We start from the raw sequence: 22,719 nt of genomic DNA, 5'->3' as shown, positions 1-22,719 counted from the left end.
GGGGAGCACATGTTAAAAAATTCACTAAATATTTAATGTTGCTCTTTGGTGTGTGGAGCTCTGATGCTGCGTATAAGTGTGTGTGTGTGTGTGTGTGTGTGCGTGTGTGATGTGCAGAATTGTTTTAGCTAGGTATTTGTGTGTGTCTCTGTAAACGTGCATGCTTTTGTTTTGGTTTTCGTTGGGATATATAATGATATAGCCATACTCTGTGTGTGTGTGTGTGTGTGTGTGTGTGTGTGTGTGTGTGTGTGTGTGTGTGTGTGTGTGTGTGTATGCACAATCACAGAGCTATGCACAGAGTATCACGTAGACAAAGTTCCCCTCAGCCACCCCCTTTATGCTCTTAACCCCAAACCAGTGCCCCCCCCCCCCTCCCTCCTCCCTCCTCCCTCCACCCTCCAAAACACAAGCACACATATATGTACTTAGCTATCCAAAAGGGGACTTCCTTTTGACCTACATTGTTCTTAAATAAAAAATACTCTTAACCCCAATGATTGACCTGATTGTAAGGTCAGTACCGACATAATTACTCTTTACTTACCATTCTTTTCATTTGAAGACTTCTCCAGATGTGAACTTTTGATTGCGTCCAATATTCTGTATATTTAGTGCAGTGAGTCCCTAACCCAATGGCATCAGGACCGAGCAGGCAAGGCAGGACAAGGCGTAGCAGGGCTAGACACGCAGGTAACAGGGAAGGACAGGTGGGGCAAATAAACCAATAATCTGAAAACAAGAAGGGTTGGGTTAAGATAATAGACAGGAGAGCACATGGCACTTAGGCTACGTTCAGACTGTCAGTCCAAATCCGATTGAAATCCGCCAGAAATCACATGAAATGCAATTTTTTAAAATCTGTTTCGATCTCCGTTCATATGTAGTTTGAAATCCGATTCAAATCCGCATTTCTGGAAATCTGTTTCAGTCTGACCGCTCTGATCGGATTTCACGTGGTTTATGTGACTTTCTCACGCACATTTAAAACGTTGTTATAGGAAACATGCTGAAAGTCGCTGCAGAATCAATGCCGTGTTGTTGCAAAGTGCCGGACGAGCGGGAAATGACAATATAACGGAGACATGTTTTGAGTGCTATGGTAGTACAAATGTATGTGTCTTTATTTTTTAATTGTTTTCATTTTCATTTAAAGATGAGTTTCTGCACCTCTAGTGTCACCTAACAGATTTGCAATATTAATCGTTTCCCGAACACTCCTGTGAAGAAGATTGGTTAGGACAGTGTTGCTGTGTTGGGCTGGTCACAATGATCAAAGTCCCAAATGGGACCCTAATGGATAAGATTGTTTTTTGGTCTTTTTGCCTTTATTGGACAGAAAACAGTAGGACAGGAGAAAGGAGGAACATCAGGAAAGCTGTGAACTTGAAACTTGGGTTTCCCAAAGCAATTTTGGACCACTGTCCAGAAGGCTATGTCTCTGACATTATACAGTATTATAACACTCCTCAGCTGAACTAAAACTATATTAGATAGATCAGACCACAGCAACTGGAAAACTGTACCATCATAGTGTTTCTAATTGCTCACATTTTCCCAAGAAGCCTTTGCTAATAGTTCTTTAGCTACGCTAGCCGCTCTCTCTAATGGGAGCTTCATCATTGGAATCAATTTCTGCCAATGTAAGATTCCAGTTTGTCTATTGCACTACATAAATACACACACACATTACCATAGTCTTCTGATCCATCTGAAAACAATAACACTAGGAGTGTTAAAGCTTGAAGTGGAGAGTGTGTTGATGAGAGACTGTAGATTAGATCAAAGCACTCAACTCCACCCAACATCACATCACTCCCTCCATCTCTCTCTCTCTCTCTCTCTCTCTCTCTCTCTCTCTCTCTCTCTCTCTCTCTCTCTCTCTCTCTCCTGGCACAAGCCCAGCTCTAATACATGTATCTTAATACTGAGTGTGCCCTCCTCTTTTTCTTGTTTTCTAGTTATTATAAGCAGCGTGAACACCTACTGAGTCTGAGGGAGATCGATCATTATTCTGGTTCCTATGGTTAGTTGCATGAAGTGCTGCAGGCAGATTGTGGAGGTTATGGACTGAATGTATGCATTACTGTACTGTGGGTCAGTGAGTTCTTCTGTAACACTGTTGCAGATCAGGTTACAACACAGCTCAGCACTTTTCTCAAGCACACACACAGAGCTCCTGGACTTTGCAGAGGATACATCTTAATGAAATCGGATACATCTTTAAAAACAAAATGGCACAAATTGTAACACTCAATACAGCAGCTTTAGAAATAGAAATCCCACCTTTCGGCTAATAGAACCAAACACATTTTTTTATAGAGAATGTGCATGCACATTAACTGAAAAACACAGCAACATTTATGAGACCATTGTTGTCGGGGGTTGAATTGAATACAATCTTAGGATTTTTCTCCATTGAGGTAAATAGGAGCACATATGCCTGTACTAAGAAACAGCTTGTTACTAAGATGACTGACAAGTGGACTTGACTTAAAGCAACTGTGTGGTTGTGATCTCTTATTGCTTGACATTTATTTGTAAAAAACATTGAATTTCTTTCATAAAACCTTTCATAAAATGTCATATATAATGTGTGTGGAAACCCACATAAAAAACCCTCATGCACAGACATCCTAGGATAAAAATATCCAGTGCTGTGAAATATCGCTTGCTTTGGTCAAAGTTGGTCAATCACATTCAGACTTGAGTCTCTACTAACATTTAGAGCACACTTCATCATTGTCATCAGGAGATCTGTAAAACAATCTCACGTCTTCATCTGTCGGTATTCGGTTTCTCCATTCCTCAATGGTTCTCCACCGGAAGAACATCCCCTCTCTCTCTCTCTCTCTCTCTCTCTCTCTCTCTCTCTCTCTCTCTCTCGCTGCTCCTCCTCCCAGACTCACTCTCTGCTCTGGAAAGAAAAATGAGATGGCAGGAGAGAGACGGAGAGAATGCGACAGGAAGAGTAGAGAGAGACGAGGTCCACAGGTGAGATAGGATGGCAATTATCAATTGTGCAAGTGAAGGATGTGCAGGTGTGTGTGTGTGTGTGTGTCAGTGCATGTGGATGAAGTGACAGTTTAAGAGAATAAATACTTTCAATTCTCACTTTAAGTTTGATTGACAGACAGTATGTGCAGTTGTCATTCATTGACAGCACTCAGGAGTAGTACTCTGACATACAAACCGGATGGATGGATAGATAGAAAGGTGGATGGATGGATAGACGGATGGATGGATAGATAGATAGATAAATGGATGGATGGATAGACAGATAGATAGATAGGTAGATAGATAAATGGATGGATGGATGGATAGACAGACAGATAGATGATAGACGGACGGAGAGACAGACAGATGGATGGATGGATGGATAGTACAAAACCAGTTGTTTTTCTGGAGCTCATGCTGGACTTTATTTAATTCATTGTGTCATTGTTTCAAACTCCAGAACAGTGACAGAGTGTAATGTGATCTCAGTGTGTTTCTCTGTGAGTGCCGGTGCACTGACGGCTGTGGCAGGACATTATCTGACTTCTTTTCTCACCTTATTACGTCTCACAGAGCGAGAGAGAGATGAAAGGAGTGAAAAATGAGTGTTTAAAGCCGGAAAGGGGAAAAGATGGAATGGAGAAGTGTGTGTGTGTGTGTGTGTGTGTGTGTGTGTGTGTGTGTGTGTGTGTGTGTGTGTGTGTGTGTGTGTGTGTGTGTGTGATTGAAGGACGGGGTCCCTGCAGACGACAGCAGATTGACTGGAGGCTTGTGAATTACAGAAGACAGGCTACGTGTGTAACGTTTCTTTCATCTGTCTGCTCTCACATTCCCTTCTTTTCTCAGGTGACTGATTCCCCCCCCCACCACCACCACCCCCAACTCATTTTTTCCCCATAAAACTGTCTGAGATTCATTCTGCCTCTCTTTGTCTGTCTCTTTGTTCAACAGTAGCTGGAGAGAATGTTCTGTCTCCATCTTTCCCGTTTGTATGACACATTCTGCATCAGTGTGTGTGAAAGGCAGATATTCTTCCAGGTTAGTTGTAGAGGACTCTCTCTCTCTCTCTCTCTCTCTCTCTCTCTCTCTCTCTCTCTCTCTCTCTCTCTCTCTCTCTCTCTCTCGTGTTCATCCGACTCCTTGAGTTCAGAATTGTTGTATTTGTCTCTCTGCTGCTGTTCCATCAGTGATATGTGACACACAGACTGCAGCTCTATAACAGCCACAACACTTTCAGTTGTGGGTCTAATCCCAGTGGAAAATGTTATTGCTCGGAGGTTGCTCTTTCATTGCTCAGTAGATTTAGTTGTTGTTGGTGTTTTCATTGGGTGAGGTTAGTTCACTCATTCTGCCTTCATTTACTCACCCTCATGTCATGTGATTCGTAAATGATCACGATATGGCAAGTTTGAATGTACAGATTGAATATACAGATCAAAGGTTGTCAACTTTCTTTTATGTTTTTCCTAAAGTTCTACAGGACTAAACAAATATCATGGATGCACCGAGATTTAAATTATTTTGTATTAAAATTCGATTTTGTGACGTCAAATCCCTCCCACGATTGTTGATTGACAGCAGCGTTTCAACACAGACCCGCCCTCGCTCGTGAGCGAGCTGTCAATCATAGTCCGCGCGGTCATTGATACGCTGCCTGGAGCACTGTCTATGAGCAGAATGGCGTCTAAGCGATTGTGGTGTTCTGTTCTCGGGTGTAATAAGGAACACAGCAGTCATTTTGATGTTCCTAAATCCGAACCGCTGAAGACGCAGTGGCTCAGTTTGTTTTCGAAGGGAATATTCCCCACGATCAACGTCAATGCTTTCATGTTTGCGCAAATCATTTCACACACCAGACTGCTTTACAAACGAGGGTCAGTATAAAGCTGGTTTTGCTAAGAAGCTGCTCCTGAAAAAAGGATCGGTACCAACTATTCATGTTCCTGCTGCACCTCCAGAAGAACTGAAGTCAGTGTAACGTTTTATTAACCTTTATATTAATCTTTATATTAATCTTTGCAAATCGCTAGCATGCTTCACGATGAATGCGGCTAAGGTTTACACTCAGGGTACATTACGGCATGTTTTCTATGTACGACGTTCTCAATATAATTCATAATCCCACGTTTATAATGAACAACGCGTTATGGTTATTGTGTTATAAACGCAGGTTACACACGCACACACACACACACACACACACACACACACACACACAGAACAGAGGGGCGGGGTGAGCAAAGCTCATTATCATTTAAAGACACATGTACTTAAACAGCGTGCTGAAAACAGAGCTGTTTTTGACCAGGTAAAATGAGTGTTTTCTTACAATACTAATGAGAATTTTTAATTAAAGTATCATTACAAACTTTTAATTTAGACCCTAAAGAATCATATTAGCTTGTACAAAAATGGCATTATATGACCCCTTTAAATCTCGTTGCTTTATAGGAGATATTTCCTCACAAATGGGATGGATTACGGATTTTAAAAAGATGTTTTGGTTCCTTTGGTTTTGTGTGTGTGTGTGAGAGAGACTGTGCGCGTGCACTTCTGTGTGTGAAAGACTGTGCGTGTGTGTGAGACTGTGTGTGTGTGTGTGTGTGTGTGTGTGTGTGTGTGTGTGTGTGTGTGTGTGTGTGTGTGTGTTAGTGAGAGACTGTGCGCATGCGTGTGCATGTGTGTTTGTGTGTGAGAGACTGTGCGTGTGTGTGTGTGTGTGAGAGAGAGAGAGACTCTGCGCGTGCGTGTGTGTGTGTGTGTGTGTGCGCGACTGTGTGCGTGCGTGCGTGTGTGTGTTTTTTGGTGTTGGAACACCTGCCAGCTGTTTCCAGGTGAGTGAGTGGAGTATATTTATACGAGTTTTTATGTGTGTGTGTGTGTGTGTGTGGTTTAGTGTCAGCGTACTGCGTCTGTCTGCTAGTCCCAGCGGAGGTAGAAGAGGATTGTGTGTGTGGTTTAAAGAGCGAGAGACACTCAGTGGGTAAAATATACAATGTGCATCATGAAAGCACTTTCTTTTCCTTCCTTTCAAACTGTCACCAGATTACTTCACTCTCACATGTAAACACAGAAGTATCTCTGTGTGTGTGTGTGTGTGTGTGTCTGTTTCGTTTGTGATATTATGCTGTAGCTGCTGACCCTTATAGAGGTCTCATACACTCCCACACACTTACCTGGAATACTGTAACCATTAATCTCTCACACACACACACACACTCTGCCTGGAACCTGTTCGAGTCTTTTGTAACTGTTTTTATCTAGGAATGTGTTAACCTTTCCCACCTTCTCGTGTGGAGCCCCTTCTCTCTGCATTTCGTCTGTGTGTGTGGGTGTTTCGCCTGTGTGTTTTTGTGCGCAAATGTGCACGGTGTGTTTGGCCAGCAGATATAGAGACGCATATAGAAGTAGAAACCCTAGAATTATACAATCAGACACTTTTCTCTTTCTACCCATTGTGGTGTTTACATTTGCTGTGTGTGTTTGGATGGTTCTAGCTGGGTTCATTTATATTGGCAATTTCTTAGGGCATTCTTTACTCATCAGAAAGCTATCCAATCATGAAAATACTAGTGTAAATGCTATCCAACAAAAATCGTACACGGTTACATTATAATCAATGAAGCTGACTGCACAACGAATCTCTTATTTACATAACTGTTTGTTATAATGAGAGTATTTGTGAGCGTGCAGTTTCTTCAGTGCTAACTTAAGCTCAGATTGGGAAAATCAACAGATGTGTTTGTGATTGGCTCAATGCTGCACAACTACGCAGAACTATCATTTTAAGTCTACAGTAATGATTTATATTCAGAGCTGATTGATTTTAGGCTTCTGCTATTCGTCCTTGCATATTTATGTAACTGAGGAAACAAACGTTTGGCTACTATAGTGGCAGATATGTGATTTACTTCAGTGCCAGAGCATGGTCACAATTTTATGTTTCAACCACAGATGTCGATAGAGAGCCTGGTTGTTAATTTGTTACTACATTTGAATTTGAACTTACTAAAGTATGTTGTATATAGTATGAATGTGGGTAGTATGAGAGAAATTTGGACGCACTACATCAACCGTATTGTTACTGTCACGTGACCTACCAGCATCAGTTGCCACTTATCCTCTCCCGTGGCCTCATGGGATAGTAAAGAAGTGTCAGCGAATGCGCTCTTCAGAATCTCGCCAGAAGTAGTAGGTCATGCGGGTACTTTTCTCATACTGTTTTTAGACATACTTTTTCGACAGACATACTACTCTGTTAGTGTACTGTTTTTCACATACACTATATAGTAGGTAAGTATGCGATTTCAGACACAGCTCTATTGTCGTTTGAGTTGTTAGTTTAGCTTCTTACCATCGTGATGTCATTAAAAATACCTTCATTAACTGCACACAGGGCAACAGGGGTCACGTGGGAGGAGTTTGCTTTGTCAGAGACTCTTAAGGGGTCATGAGGGATTTGGGGGTACGGATGAGGGGACGCCCCATGAGGTATAGAGCATCTTGAAAAGGCAGTTGTAGGAGAGAGTGAAATGTTTGTCAGGAAGTGGAATCAGTGTTAGTTTGCATCTGCAGTCGCAAACTTATTCTTGTAGGCTGTAGGGAACATGATAAAAAGCATGCTGCCCATGCAACTGCACATTTCACGTGCACTTTTGAGTTCAAATTGCTGAATACACTGCACAAAGCACACACACACACACGTCTCCATCTCTTGTTTCCCTTCTTTTAACACGCACTCATGGCTCTCATTTTTACTGATAGCATGCAGGTGTGCCATCAATTACACACTTTCCTTCCATCTCACGCACACGCCCCACCGTCTCGCTCTCGCTCTCCCCGTCTGTCTCTCTCTCTGTCCCCTGTGTTGTTGGTGTCTGGGGGTAAAGGCCCTATTAGTGCCTCTGTCTGGAGCCTGGAGAAACTCTACACCCGACAGAGACGGAGAGACAGAGCAGGAGAAAAGGGGGGAAATGGGGTAACTTGATCTCTTTGGTTTGTCTATTCAATACAGAGGTCACTTGCCCAGGCACAAAGCATTAATCCTTGCACACACACGCACGCACAGACTCATAAACACTCATTTGTCCTAAAAACCCAGAGCAGTAACATGCAATGCAATGATGTAATTCCCAGCAACAGTACATGGACACTATTGGCACTGCCATCATGAAAATGGTGCCTATGGAAATATGGGCGGTTTCTGTCAAAGGAAAAAAATGGCTACTGGCTGTTATACCCTCCGGCACAAAGATACTGTGGTGGAGAGAGCGAGAGAGAGAGAAGAAAAGACAGAAATGGTGGGACAGGCAGACAAACAGTGTTTCAATTGAAATCAAGGAATCTGTCTTCAGGCACTGAACTGAATCTCTCCACTTATAGTTTTAAGCATTTGACTTCCGCTTATTGGTCAAAAATGACACACTGTCCATTTTATTTATTGCATTCTAAGTAGTATTTTGGGCTTTTTCCCACTTTTGCTAGAGCATCTTGGCTTAAAGGGATAGTTCACTCAAAAATGAAACAAGTTTACATTTAGTCATGTAGCAGACGCTTTTATCCAAAGCGACTTACAAATTAGGACATAATTCATAGGACATAATAAGTTCATCTTCGGAACACAATTGAAGATCTTTTTGATGAAATCCGAGCGGTTTCTGTCCCTCCGTTGACAGCTACGCAACTAACACTTTGAAACTATAAAAAGTTCATAAAGAGATCGTAAAACTAATCCATATGAGTTGAGAAGTTCAGTCCAAATCTTCTAAAGAGACACGATCATATATATGATGAACAAATTGAATTTAGGCTTTTTATTTACATATAAACATTCAGCAACTCACACATCAGTTGTGGTAAACGGAAGCTCAAGTATGTTTGCTTGCCGTGAAAGAACCAAAAAGGTCCGTTCTCACGTGTCAAGCAAGTTCGGATTTTTTTTTTTGTTCCATTTATCTGCCCTTTCTAGGTAATAACTCTTCATTAATGAAAAAGTATAAGTTAGTGATACCATGTGTTTTGGACATTTACCAAAGCAATTGTATGTTATTTTTTTTACATATGCTATGGTAATTGTTCCTATATCTTAACTGATAGAGCATGGTGCTAGAAAGGTCATGGGTTGGATTCCCAGGGAATGTGTAGCGTCTGCCAAATGCGTAAATGTATTCTTTGAAATGTTTTGGAGCACCATGTAAATGTCATGGTGCATGTGATAATCATTCAGTGCCGTGGTTTTATTATCTCTGACTGTACCATGCACCCCCACAGCGCTTTTCATTGGAGAGCACAGTTACAATCAGAAGGCCACTTCAGCTTGGGCTTGGACAGTGAGCAGTTGTCTTCAGGATTCGTTAATAGCGAGAGGTCTGTGCGAGTGTGTGTTGTTTCTCTGTTTGTGTTTATGTGAAGTGTTCATAGTAGGGCTGGGTGATACATTGAATATTCATGATTTATTTATGATAGTTTTGCACAAAAAAAAAAAAAAAAAGAGTAGTATTCCCCTGGTCATGTGATCTCTGCATGTCCACAGCCATGAGGTCACACAGGTCCTGTTCCAAATGGAACCCTAAGCCCTCGCAATCTTGTTCCGAGTGCACACTTTTGTGGCGTTACACCGTTTTGTCTGTCGGGTAGAAGTCTGCTGTGGAGCTCGCTTTAGTGTGGGCTCGTCAAAAGGGTGCATCGAGGACACATATTGACTGCAAAGGGTGCGCTTACGAGTACCCTTCTGAAATCTAAAGCCCGAGACACACCAAGCCGACGAACGGCCATCGAGGTTTTTTTGGGCCGATTCAGCATCTAGAATCGGCGTCGGAGAGAGAGAACTCTGATTGGCTGTTCTGCTTATGCCGAGTTCACACTGCACGATTTTCAAAGTAGTCGGGTCACTGTTCTTGTCACACTGCACGACTATCTAGGGCAGCATTCAGCTGCTGCTGTGTTCACACTGCACGATGGATCGGCGACAGGGATGTCATAAAAATCCGTGATCCATTTTAGCGGGAGTGAGAGACTGAACGTTTTGAATGCTTATATCTTCTAAATGCGAATTTTGTTATTGTTTTGGAGCACACCAGCTTATTCATAACCTTGAGGCTAACATATTCATACTGAAAGCTAAGAAAATACATAAATATCAAGAATGTTCAAGAAGATATTGAATATCATCAATGGCTGAAAAATATCAAGATACATTTTCTTAACTCTATTACCCAGTCGATCCGCATGCTATTGTATTGTGGCAGTGCTGCAGGGCACAAGCGTGTCTGCCTAGCGTGGCCTGGTGATCCCCGATTTAGCCGGGGGTTTTCCTGCGCGCACGGCCCCTGCGTGTGGCCTGGCCTTGGGCCAGATCTGCTGCCTGCTCTGCCTGTGTCAGAGTCCCTCGTGGTCTGAAAGGACAAAGCTGGTCTCCATCCAGCTCTCTTAACCCCCAAACGCTCGCTCTCACTCTGATATCATTTCACTTTGATGGCCTGCTCTATCTCCGGCTCGCACAACCCTCCGCACGCGCTCGGTTTCGCTCCAACTGCAGCTGTGTGGCAGTGTGTGTGTGTCTCGCGCTGTGTGTGGCCTCACATTAAACTCCTAAGTATTTTGGTTAATGAATTCTTTGCCCTCACTGTATGCCCGTCTGAGCGGTACCAGCATCTAAGCCCCAGTACCGCCCCGTGCACCACCTACAGCGAGAGAGAGAGAGAGAGAGAGAGAGAGTGTCTGGGAGCTCAGGGTGGTTCTGGTCATGTGTGGTCTTCCATAGTGTTTCAATTAGGTTCTTCTCACTCAGATGGATCATTACCTATAATGAGTCCAAACCACAGAAACACACATGTATACGCATCTATACAAAAAGACATTTTTATCGAGACTCGTCACAAGAAATGCTCCTTAAACTTCTTCTGTGTTTATATGTATATACGCTTCTGTGCCGAACTATTTGAAACATTTCAGCAGTTTTACATTCACTTTTTTTTTTTACTATTTACAGCACTGTTCAAAAGTCTGAGGAGATTTATTTAAAAAAATATATATATATTTATTCAGCATGAACGCAGTGAATTTAGGGACTGTAACAACATTCATTATGTTACAAAAGATCTATTTCAAATAAAGGCTGTTCTTTATATAAACAAACTTTATATTCATCAAAAAATGTATCATGGTTTCCATAAGCAGCTTTCAAGTTACTTGAACAGCAAATCATCATATTAGAATGATTTCTGAAGGATCATGTGACACTGAAGACTGGAGTAATGGTGCTGAAAATTCAGCTTTGCCATACAGGAAGTAAAAATACTTTTACAAATATTTTTGTTTTTTTGTAATAATATTTCAGAATAGTATGCATCATTGATGAGCAGGACAGACTTATTTAAAAAAAAACATTGAAATATCTTACGACCCCAAACGTTTGAATGGTAGTGTAAATTTAGACTCTTTCTGTCATCAGTATCGCTGTTACTGTAATATCAGTGTTTACACGCACAACAAAATTCTCTTAGCCGTCAAAAATCAGCTCATTATAAAAACCTGACAATGAAAGAAAACCTCATTTATGTTCTTAGTCGTCACACTGAATAAGCAAGCAGAACTGTGGTAAAGGTGTTTACATGCATAGCGAAATCAGGGCAGTAACATGACCTTACACGTCTGAGTGAGGGTGAAGTTTGTGTGTGTGTGTGTGTCTGTCTGCGTACTAAAACTTTAAGACACCCTGAACCCTCATGACCTCTGCGTCCAGACGTTCTCCCTTCCCCCACGGCAGTGAAACCCCCCATCCGCACTCAACACATCACCACATAACTACACACACACACACACAGATTCCTGCAGTCATCCCTCCTCCCTCACTCAACATGTATCTAGAAAACACTCATGCTTTATCTGCGTGTATGAACTTTTATGAACGTGTTTTGAAATAAAGCAGTAAGCCGTACATTACAGTAGTTTTGCCCCAAAAAAAGGAATAGGGTTGTTGGTTTCACAATACCAACATTTCAGTAGTTTATGCAAATTTCACAATATCTGTTTTACTGCAGCAAAAACGAATATGTTTTTAAACACATTCCTTTATGTCAAATCAAATAAACACTGGTATCTTGCTTAGGGCTTGATATTGACACAAATTTTACAATTCGATTTGATTTCTATTCTCAAGCTTGCAGTTCGATGCAATTTCGATTCGATAGAGTACATGGAAAATATTCTCAGCTTATGCTGTAAACTATAGAGGGAACGCCAGTTGGTACATTACTATAATATTAGAGGTTAATTTGTATAGGCTACGTACATTAAAATTATGTTTTTATAATAATAACTTTTTTAATGACATAATCATGTTTCCACTTGTTTTGAAATATAAGCATTTAAATAGTGGCTGTCATAAAACATGATGGATTTAGTCAAACTTGCATTAAATATTGTAGAACAGTAAAAATGTGCAGTGAATATGCAATATAGAGCATATCTTTAGCAAAATGCTCCTCTCTAGAGTTATTTTTCTAGCTGACTGTCGAGTTTATGGTCATTGAATGGCTTCTCTGAGGTAAATGCAGCATCGCGTGACATTGTTTACAAGCTGTTTTATTGCCGTCTCTCTGTGGTTGAAACACAGATTGCATGAGAGACATGATACAGATTAAGTTGTACTGTATCTTTCAACTCATTGAGATGTTCATTCATGTTTATTTCATGCTATAACTAGTAGTAAAGCGGAAGAGCTGATCCGTTCACCTGTCGCTTCACTTGAACTGCGAGGCTACAGCGATCTGTCACGCCACTCGCCACATTAAAGAGCGCCAAAGTGGTATTTATTGTTTAAATTAAAGACTGAGACTTTGTTTCATAACAAAAGTAACAAAGCACAGAGCTTATTGGGGCGCTACAATGATCCGTTCATTCATCACCTGAAAATGGCTTACAGATTCTTGGGATTTACGAATCGATATCGGTTCATCAAAATGAGAATCGATTAAAATCGAGAAATCAGTATTTTTAACCCAGCTCTAATCTTACTTTGAAGTATTTAAATTAATATAGTTTAAGTTTTGCCATAGATTTAATCTAGCATTATGTTTTTAAGGAATAATTCAAGTTAATTGATGAATATGTTGAGAACAGTGAGTCGTTTTCTCTCTTTATTCCTCATTCAAGGCAAACCAGCTGTTTTAATGCCTTGACGAGACGAGCATTTTGATCATGAAGTGCATGTGACTAATCACACCTGCACCATTCACTACATTATACTCTACAGTATACTTCTTTACTTTTAGCAAGTGGCATTTCTATAGATCATGGCGCTGCCAAGGTCGTGGGTTTGAATGCATGAACTGTTAAAACGTATACCTTGAATGCAATGTCAGTCACTTTGGATAAAAGCATCTGCCAAATGCGTAGATGTAAATGTAATCATCATCTTTTTATTTGTTAGATTCACTCTTGAATCCTGGATCTTTTTGCGGAACATCTGAAACACGTGAAATCTTTGTGTGAAAATGCTGCATGGACTTTATTAAGTGTTAAAGTGAGTCATGATGTAATGCAATTGAAATGACTCCGTCCTACTGGATATTCATAAAGTTTTCCCTTTTTGTGTTCCACAGAAGAAAGAGAAACATTCGGGTTTGGAACGACATAAGGGTGAGTAAATTTCATTCAATTTCATTTTTGGATGAACTATCTGTTTCAGTAGGGTTTGTTTGTACACTGTTTGAGTGACTGAAATCAAATCACACGAAGGGAATTTGAAGGTTACGGTAAAAGCCAAAGAAAGAGAAACATCCAAACCTTCAGAGCCTGTGTGTCTCTCACACACTCTCTCGCTGGAGTCAGACAGGAACGGGACGGGACAGGGGTGGAGATTAGACAGGCCGACGCCCCCTCAGCCAAAGATGCCCACAGTGGGAGGGACACATACGTCTCTGTCTAATAAGTGTGCTGAGACAGACACCACAGTGTTTTTCAGTAGTTTGATGGATGTGGCCTGAAGTGACTCAGTCTCTGGTCAGTGTTTTTGTGGTTGTGTCTCTCTTCCGCTCTATTTTTACACTTTTGGCAGGCCTTTGAACCCAAAAGGTGACTCACTCTTTTTCTATGGTCCTGTGTGTGTGCAGCGAAGACAGAAGCGAGGGAGTTGAACACACGTTTGTAAACAGTAGCCATAAATATGCATCCGCGCACACAAAAACTCCCTGAATCCGTAAGGAAAGTCAGCGAGACTCACGTGCCGAGGCAAACACAGACCAGCTGCATGTGCTTTGTGTTTGTGTATTTGACCCTTTTTTTCCCTTCCTCTCTCTCTTTCCCTGTCCCTCATTCTCTTTGGACTTGTTGCCTTTCCTTTCCAAACTTCCAGCAACTATCAAAGCACTGACTGAACATCCCAACACACACACACAGATTGCACATTCAGAGCATTTCACATACTAACTCTTTTGTATGTGAGCTAAGAGAATCCAGATGCACGTGCCTGTTCACCTCTCTCTCTCTCTCTCTCGCTCTCTCTCTCTCTCTCTCTCTCTCTGTGTGTGTGTGTAGCTGACTCAGCTAATAGTGAGCACTTAATAGAGTCTGTAGATCAGATCCGACAGCAGTTTATTAGATCTGTGGGATTTCTGGGCTCACATTCAGGCCTTGTTTTCAGGAGCAAGACTGAACACTAAACAGTGTGTTTACCGTGTCATGGACCTGTCATAGAGCAAAACATGCCGTTATTTATTATTGTAATGTTTATTAACCAACCTACTGAAATCCTCTGTTTAAAGCTGGTATTCTTATAGAGTGAGCTGATCACAATTCAGTGCTAACTAAGCATAGGTGTAAAAAGGGTTCAAAACATTGACATGCATTAACATCATCTGATACAGTAGATTACCGTATATAGTCATGAAATCAGAGACCGTCCTGTGTGAATACCTTGACCATTGGTCACATTGTGGAAGCATGTTAGTAGTAAGAGATAAACAGCAATGTGTCTCCGTTTACCACTTGTGACCGGATTACATAAGACGGATGTTAATACCAGGTGTAAACAGGGCCAAGGTCACACACACATACTGTACAAGCAATAAATGTGTGTGTAGATCTGTCAAAGTCTATTAATTGTCACGTACACATAGTGGAAAGACAGGGAGAGGTACTCATGACAAATTGTTAAATGTGAAAGCATATTAATTGCATATTTTTTTTGCATGTTTATGTGTGTGTCTGTGTTTGTGTACTACTTTACCATATTTTAGAGACAAATTTGTACCCAGAAAAGCTGACAAAATCTCCCAAAACCTCCTTTAGGGGTGTCCTCATTTGTAAAAATAATAATAATAATAATAATACATTTGATATTTTCTGAAAATGTAAAAAATGCAGAATGTTTTCTGTGAGAGTTGTTTAGGCTTAGGGGATCAATATATACAGTGTAAAAATCATTTTGTATGTAGAACGTCCCCATAAAACATGAAAACTCGACGTGTGTTTATTTTATTGTGTATTTAAAGAACACACTCACACCTGTTTGCATGTGAACTTTAAGTATTTACACCTTTTACATTCTCATAACTCTCACACACACACACACACACATTCTCCATCCTACACACACTTTTCATCTAACTCTGCAAGCTGTGGCTCAGCAGGGCCAGAGGGTAAAGGTGAAAGATCAGATGGGAGAGTTGACCACATAAAAAAGCCATGCTACTGCAGGGTCGAAAAGGTCACCTTCATAAAGGTCAAAGTTCATCCTGCCCTGTCATGCTTCAGCATGTGTCCTGAACAGGTGTCCTAGCAACTGAACTGAAGTGTTTGCTGAGTAAACACGCATCCGGGTGCACGAGCCCGAGCTCAACCACACACACACACACACACACACACACTCTCTTTGATGTTCGGCATCCCGGTTGGTCAAGATGTGGTGGAAATATGGAGCAGATTTTTAAAGGACTTTTTTTTTTTTCTCTCTTCCTGTTTTTCCGTCTCTGAGGTCAGAATAAATCTGCGTCTCTGATCTTTGCCATAGCAAAACAAGGATCCGTGGGGACGGAAGCACATATGTGCTTGAACGCTTGCTCTTTTTATCTGATCTGAGCAGTGTCGTATAAAGATGAACACACTCACAGATGATTTATTCAGTTGAGACTGCACATTTATCTTAGATCTGGTTTGTGCATTTACTAATGGCAATATTCATTTCCACCCTGTTTCGGTTGCGTTATTATTCAGGTTGCTAGCTTTAAACATATGCATACATGCATTGCATTATAATTTGCACATTTTGGACTACAGTGACGTTTGAAATCAAGCTTGAGTCTTAACATGATCATTAGGTGGGTGTTTAACCAGGGGTCTCAAACTACCAGCCCAACCCGCAAATTCATTTATTTTCTTTGGTTGGACTTTTACTGTAATCCTGTAATTCTCAGGATTGTCAAACAGTAGTGTAATATATGTGATAATATAAATATAATTATTTAACTGGTCCCTAATGGAGAACTCCACATGGCCAGTGGCCCGCAGGTAACTCGAGTTTGAGACCCCTGGGTTAAACTGTGTGAAAGTCTGGTTTGACGTTTCCCTACATGCTGTGTGCTTGTGCATGCATTTGTGTTTTCACATCTGGTTAAGTAGGTGTGTAAATGCCTTGTGCAAAACGTGTGTGGATCGGTGAGTTGTCGTCATGGCTTCTGCTGGTCTGCTGAAGTTCCTGCTGATGTTTATTCCTCAGCCTGTTTATTTATGTTACACGCCACGTGAACTAGACAGTGAATGTGATCATGTTAGAGTGTGTGTATACAAGCTATATGATTCCTCTTGCTGCTTACAGTTTGTGTTCATGCCTGTGTTACCAGCATTACTAAAAATATCCCTTAAACCCGCTCACCTCCTCCTGCACCTCCTGCTGGATAACCCCCCACCCCATCCCGCTGTGGATCGCTCCACCCTGTCATGAAATGCACGCTACTAACTCCCTGCAAGCCAAAAGAGGGATATTCCCAAATCAGCCTGTTTTGCTCTCCAATGTGCAAATGAGGTGATTTTTTTCTTCTTCATATTTTCCACATAGCAAAAGTTTTCCTTTGCAACACTTGTTAATGCATGTATGCGTTTCTGTGTGCAACCGTAGCGCATACTTAGGTGTGCATGCAAAGTCGTCTCCCAGAATGTGTTTTGATAAACTGCTGGGTTGATTCAACCCACCTTTGGGTCAAATATGGACAATCCCAGCCATTGGGTTACATTTTTAAATTACATTTTTAACCCAACGTTTGGGTTTGTCCATATTTGACCCAAAATTGGGTTAAAACAACCCAGCATTTATTTATTTTTTAGAGTGTATAAGGTATATTTCCATGCATGTGATTCTTTTTCGCCGTGTGCGAGTGTGTGTTTGGCCAGCTGTGTGGAGGCACATTCTTCAAGCTCCAGGCGGAGGGGGGTTGGAAAACAGAGCAGGCAAATTCCAAATTCCTATTCTCCCTCTAAACATGTCCGGGGCTAAACTGCAAACCCAACAAAACTCACGTGGCTCTCTGTTTTTCTGTTCTATCCATCTGTTTCTGGTATGAACAGAAGTTAGTTGACTTTGAGTTTTGACTTAAGAAATAGCAGATTTGGTTCTTCTCTGCATTGTTTTAATACTATAATCTTGGGATTTTTCGTACTATGATGTCATAATAACATGATGCCAGCCCCGCCCCCTTTTTTACTCCCTCTAGTCTAAACAGGAAGCACTTTGGCTCCTGTTTTTCAGTGTTACAAATAAACTGTATTCAGCAGATTCAATCTAAAGAGCCGAAGAGTTTACTTTAACCCTTTTACACCTGGTACGAACATCAGTCTTGGGTACTACCACTCATAAATGAACAGCAGTAAATACAGGTACACTATTGTTCAAAAGATTGAGTTTGGTAAGGGTTTTTTAGTGATTATGAATTTATTATTACTCCTGTGATCAAAGCTGAATTTTCAGCATCATTACCCCAGTCCTCAGTGTCACATGATCCTTCAGAAATCATTATATGCTGATTTGCTCTCCAAGAGCACTGCTTTTTTTTCAGGAAATGGAAAAAACACTGTATTTTTTAAATAATTAAACATTGCGTTGTCAAAGTTGATATTGTGACTTTGGTCAGACACAAATTTGACAAAAATCAAGATTAAATGGAGTTTTTGACCGGCGGATTTCAAAGACTTTTGGACATCTGTGTTTTGTCCATCATTAGAACGGCCGCATCTGAGGCAGTAAGTTTTCATCAACTTACATGTTATAAAGTGTATTGTAGCTATGTGTGCGCTCAATTTTTTCTGTCATTTGGCCAAAATCTCATGTTATTAAAGATGAAATGCTTCGCACAGCCTATTTAAGACAGTATTGGCTATGACTCGACGACAAATACAGACTAAGGCACTTTTCTCCACTGCTCAAATACGTAAAACATTAGCCATTATTTAGTGTTTCTTGAGCGTAAAGAAAGCAATGTACTTATTCAAAGAACCACCATTGTTTACCATTGCATTGCAAACAAGCAGAGACGCTCGCATTCACCATAGAGGTGGGCGGAGCTATGAGGTTTGACTGACAGTTTGATTATCCAACAGAGTTACGATGTTTAGTGACATGCTCTTTTTAATACTGTTCAATGGTTGGATATTTGCAAAACCCAGACAGATGTAAAGGGTGGCCAATAGTAATGATTAATGAAAAAAAGACAAAATATGGAGATACAAGTTTCCGTCTGACTTTTTGAACTGTAGTTTAAAAAGAGATTTGATCACACACACCACATTTGGAGATAGTTAAACATCTTTCAAAGAAAGTAATCATTTGATCTAAATAAAAATCACTGAACATGCTGTGACAAACTGACAAAGTAAATTATGTACATAATCAGAGACAATCTCCTCGATAAAATATGATCACTAATGATCACAGGAGATGCATGCCAGCGGTCTGTCTCAATTGGCCATTTGTGAACTGATCCACCTGACATAGATGTTAATGTCAGATGTAAACAGATGTATTTTTGTAGTTATGTGTAAATGGTGCGCTCACATCCTAACAGTGTTGAAGGTGTGTGTATGTTCATCAGGGCTGGCTGACTGTGGCAAACTAGCACATTGAATAGCACTTAACCTTCACCTCACATTCACAGTAGGAATGTGTGTGTCACTCTGTGTCTGTGTGCATTTTGCTGGCACGCATTAATAGATTATTGATGCACTCTTGTGATGGTTGACAGTCAGATGGAGGTGGAAATGGACCTATAATTTCATGCTGATGCCAGACAGACAACACAAATACTCATTTATATCCTGAGAGGAAACGATTTCTGATGGAGAGAGAAAATTAGACAAAAGCAAGAATGGATAGGAGGAAGTGATAGTTTTCTTCATAACACCCTTCTCATACCATCTCTCTCTCTCTCTCTCTCTCTGTTTGTCTCACCCTAGTCCTCATTTTGAACAGATGGGTTGAGGTATCAGTTTTTAATGAAAAAGGGAGTGTGAGAGTCACGTGACCGTCTCTCACACACATACTGGCATTTCAGATTTTTGTAGAGCTCACATATAGTCACCTAGTTTGGAATAAGATAGGTGGTTAAATTTTCTGCAAAGGAATTATTATTTTTGTATTATTGAATATTGTAATAATTGCGTTAACTTTTGTCTTTCAGAGCAAGCACATAATACTGAGATTCTATATGCAGATGTATTAGTTCCGACAAAATCTGACTTGAAGGATTTCAGTCAAACTAAAGTGTTTACATGACATTTTAAGAAGGCAAATTATTGCTTTATTCTGACTGAAATCTATATATCTAAAGTTTGGTGTTGTTAAGTTTTAAAAAAAATCATTTTTAAAAAGAAACCTTAGGCTCACCAAGGCAAAAAAAGTGCTGCTTAATATTTTGGGGAATCTTTTATTTTTATTTTTTATCTGTATTCTAAGATAGAAAATGTATTTATTGGCAAAAATATATTATCTACATTACTATTAAAATAATAATTATATTTTTGTTAAACCAAACTTTTATTTTGAGGGGTTGTCATGAAGACCTTTGAGTTTCTGTTTGTATATGATATGACGATAGTTACATTTATCAAATGAAATGGTGAAGTGCTGGTGAAGTGACTCTCAGAGCAGCTCTGGAGATGAAGTTCATGTGTTCATGTCCTCATATAGTGTGACGGCAGACGCTGAAAACACTTTGCAAAAACACTCTTACACCCGGCGCAAAGCAGCGGCAGGTGCGACGCAAGTGTTTTTTGCTAGTTTCAGCCCGACGCAGTTATCATTTTCACGTCCTGCGCCACGTTGTTTAAATAGCAAATGCATTTGCGCCCATTTGTGCGCACATGGCCGTGCTGGTCTGAAAACGAGGTGTGTTCAGGCGCATTGTTGGCGCGTTGCTATTTTGAGGAACTGAAGTAGACAAGTGACAAACTGAAACCTGATCTAAAGTCAATGGCGCAATTTTTTTTTTTTGTTATTTAATGAGCGCGTTAGTAATGTGCGCCTATAGGCGGGTCCACAATACTTGTACACTCTGCTTATTAAACACACAAGGACACACAGCAGCACACAAACATGCCAGATATTTAAAATAAAAGGATTACAATGTAAAAGATTATTATTGTGTACATGAAGATATGGTGGAATCCGGCTTGTCCCGTAGATGGTCTGCTTGCGCACTTTAACCTCACGCACGAGCAGATCCGTTTGCGCTCTGGAGACGGCTTCGGTCTTTCCAATATCAAATTCCGTCATGTAAATAGCGAATCTGCCATGGCGCGAGCGCAACTAGCATTTAAAGGGAATGGGAGATGAGACTCTGATTGGTTTAACGCACGTAAATCCCAAAACACACCCATTACTCATTAAGAGAATAGGGACAACCCTTTTAGACCATGCGCCTGGCGCGCCAACCATTTTCCCATCGTTAAACTAGCAAAAGTGGATTCGGACATGCTCTAAATGAACTTGCGCAGTGCGCTTTAGACCATGCGCTTAGATTGTTAAAATAGGGCCCTTTGTGTGCTTCAGTATGTGTTTAGTAGAAGAAACTGTGCTGTATGCAGATTTCAGTAGCAGTCTTTTTGTGCTTTAATATTCACAAACACTAGACCATATCGTGATTGATTACTTGTACAGCCCTGCTTTTGATTTCTTCATCCATAATCTCAGAAATCATAGGGCCCTAAGTGTATTAGTGGCTGTACTGTTGTTACTAATCAGCTCATAATGATTCTAATGGGTTAACTGTGTTCATATGAATTGATTGACAGTTTTACGAAAGGAAGTCGACTTCATTTAAAGCTATGTGAAAAGACCGAAATGGTGCATTGTGGGATGCATTGTTAGGAATGTGCTGATTGGTAATTGCACACAGCTGTAGCTCATTAGATGTTAATTGCCAATTAATCAGCATCTCCTTGTTTATTTTAAATGAAGAAGAGGAATGAGAAGTTGGAAATGTAGAAAAGAGGAAACGATTTGTGCTGTGAGCCGAAGAATGTGATTCTCACTTTCCTTTCCTCCTATCACAGTTTCCTTTCTCTCTGTCAACACTTGCTCTCTCCGCTCCCTCTCTAGCATCTCTCTGCAAGAAATGAAAGTACAGGAGAAAGAAGGGAGGGGAAACTGCAATTTGTCATGTTTGTTTGTTGGGAAGTTAAACATTTTTATTATACTTTCAAGTTAGTTAGGTTAGTTAAAGTCACTCAGACTTCACAAAAATCAGTACATTTTAATTCAGACTTAAAGGGTTAATTTTAGGGTTAAATTATTTTAATTACTCACCCTCATGTCGTTCCAAACCCGTAAGACTTTCGTTCATCTTCGAAACACAAATAAAGATCTTTTTGATGAAATCTGAGAGGTTTCTGTCCCTCCATTGACAGCTGTGCAACTACCACTTTGACACTTCAAAAAGTTCATAAAGAGATCGTAAAACTAATCCATATGAATTGAGCGGTTTAGTCCAAATTTTATGAAGAGACTCGATCACTTTATATGATGAACAGATTGAATTTAGACTTTTATTCACATATAAACATTCATCAACTCACACATTAGTTGTGGTTAAAAAAAAAAGTGGTAGTTGCGTAGCTGTCAACAGAGGGACAGAAATACACGAGGGTGAGTAATTAATGAAAGAATTTTCAGTTTGAGTGAACTATCTCTTTAAGGCTTTTACATGGCATTTAAAAAAGATGATTTACTTGTAAAGAGGTTGTTAATTAAGGATAGAGCATTGCAAACTGACATCTGACATGCTGACGCAGGTTATTTGTCATTTGTGTATCAAATGGGTTTTTTCCCCCTTACGTAACTCTACAAAGGACTTTGATAACGCCAGCATTCCCTGACATACATTTACACACTCTCGCTTCTCTTTTGTCTATTGGCCGAGAGTCAAATATTTCACTTCTCGTTGGCGGCCCACATTTCTCCAGTAATAAATCAATACAATGGAAATGATGTAATGCTTAGGCCAACGGCACTGAGGACGATAGTATATGTGGCTTTATTTGGCTTGTGAATTATATCTCTCTCCCTCCCTTCCTCTCTCAGGAAGATTTTTAGAATAACTTTAATCTTTATTGGATCATGGGAATGGAATTCATGAAAGAAAGCTAAAAATAGCTTGGAATAGCATCATTGTATCAGGAGACAGCTTTTTTTATGTATGTGTGTGTGTGTGTATGTTTCTACTTGATTGCTGAACA

The 22,719-nt window shown here is 40.4% G+C and overlaps 1 protein-coding gene across 7 annotated transcripts in view; it reads left to right on the top strand.

Annotated features, from left to right (window-relative positions):
- kdm6ba (lysine (K)-specific demethylase 6B, a) overlaps nt 1-22,719 on the top strand; it is a 93,185-nt gene that overhangs the window by 15,727 nt on the left and 54,739 nt on the right. For 4 of the 7 annotated variants that reach the window (XM_084404095.1, XM_084404089.1, XM_084404086.1 and 1 more), the window contains one exon: nt 13,602-13,638. The gene's annotated coding sequence lies outside the window, so the exon portion shown is untranslated. Of the gene's footprint in view, nt 1-2,966; nt 2,995-4,018; nt 4,036-5,768; nt 5,832-13,601; nt 13,639-22,719 lie in introns of those variants that run through there. The other 3 variants (XM_084404092.1, XM_084404093.1, XM_084404090.1) reach the window with 3 other exon arrangements.

This window comes from Rutilus rutilus (assembly GCF_951802725.1).
Source record: "Rutilus rutilus genome assembly, chromosome: 3".
In the NCBI taxonomy this organism is placed as follows: Eukaryota; Metazoa; Chordata; class Actinopteri; order Cypriniformes; family Leuciscidae; genus Rutilus; species Rutilus rutilus.
Note: the sequence above shows the minus strand (reverse complement) of the source record. Positions and strands in the feature narration are given on the sequence as shown.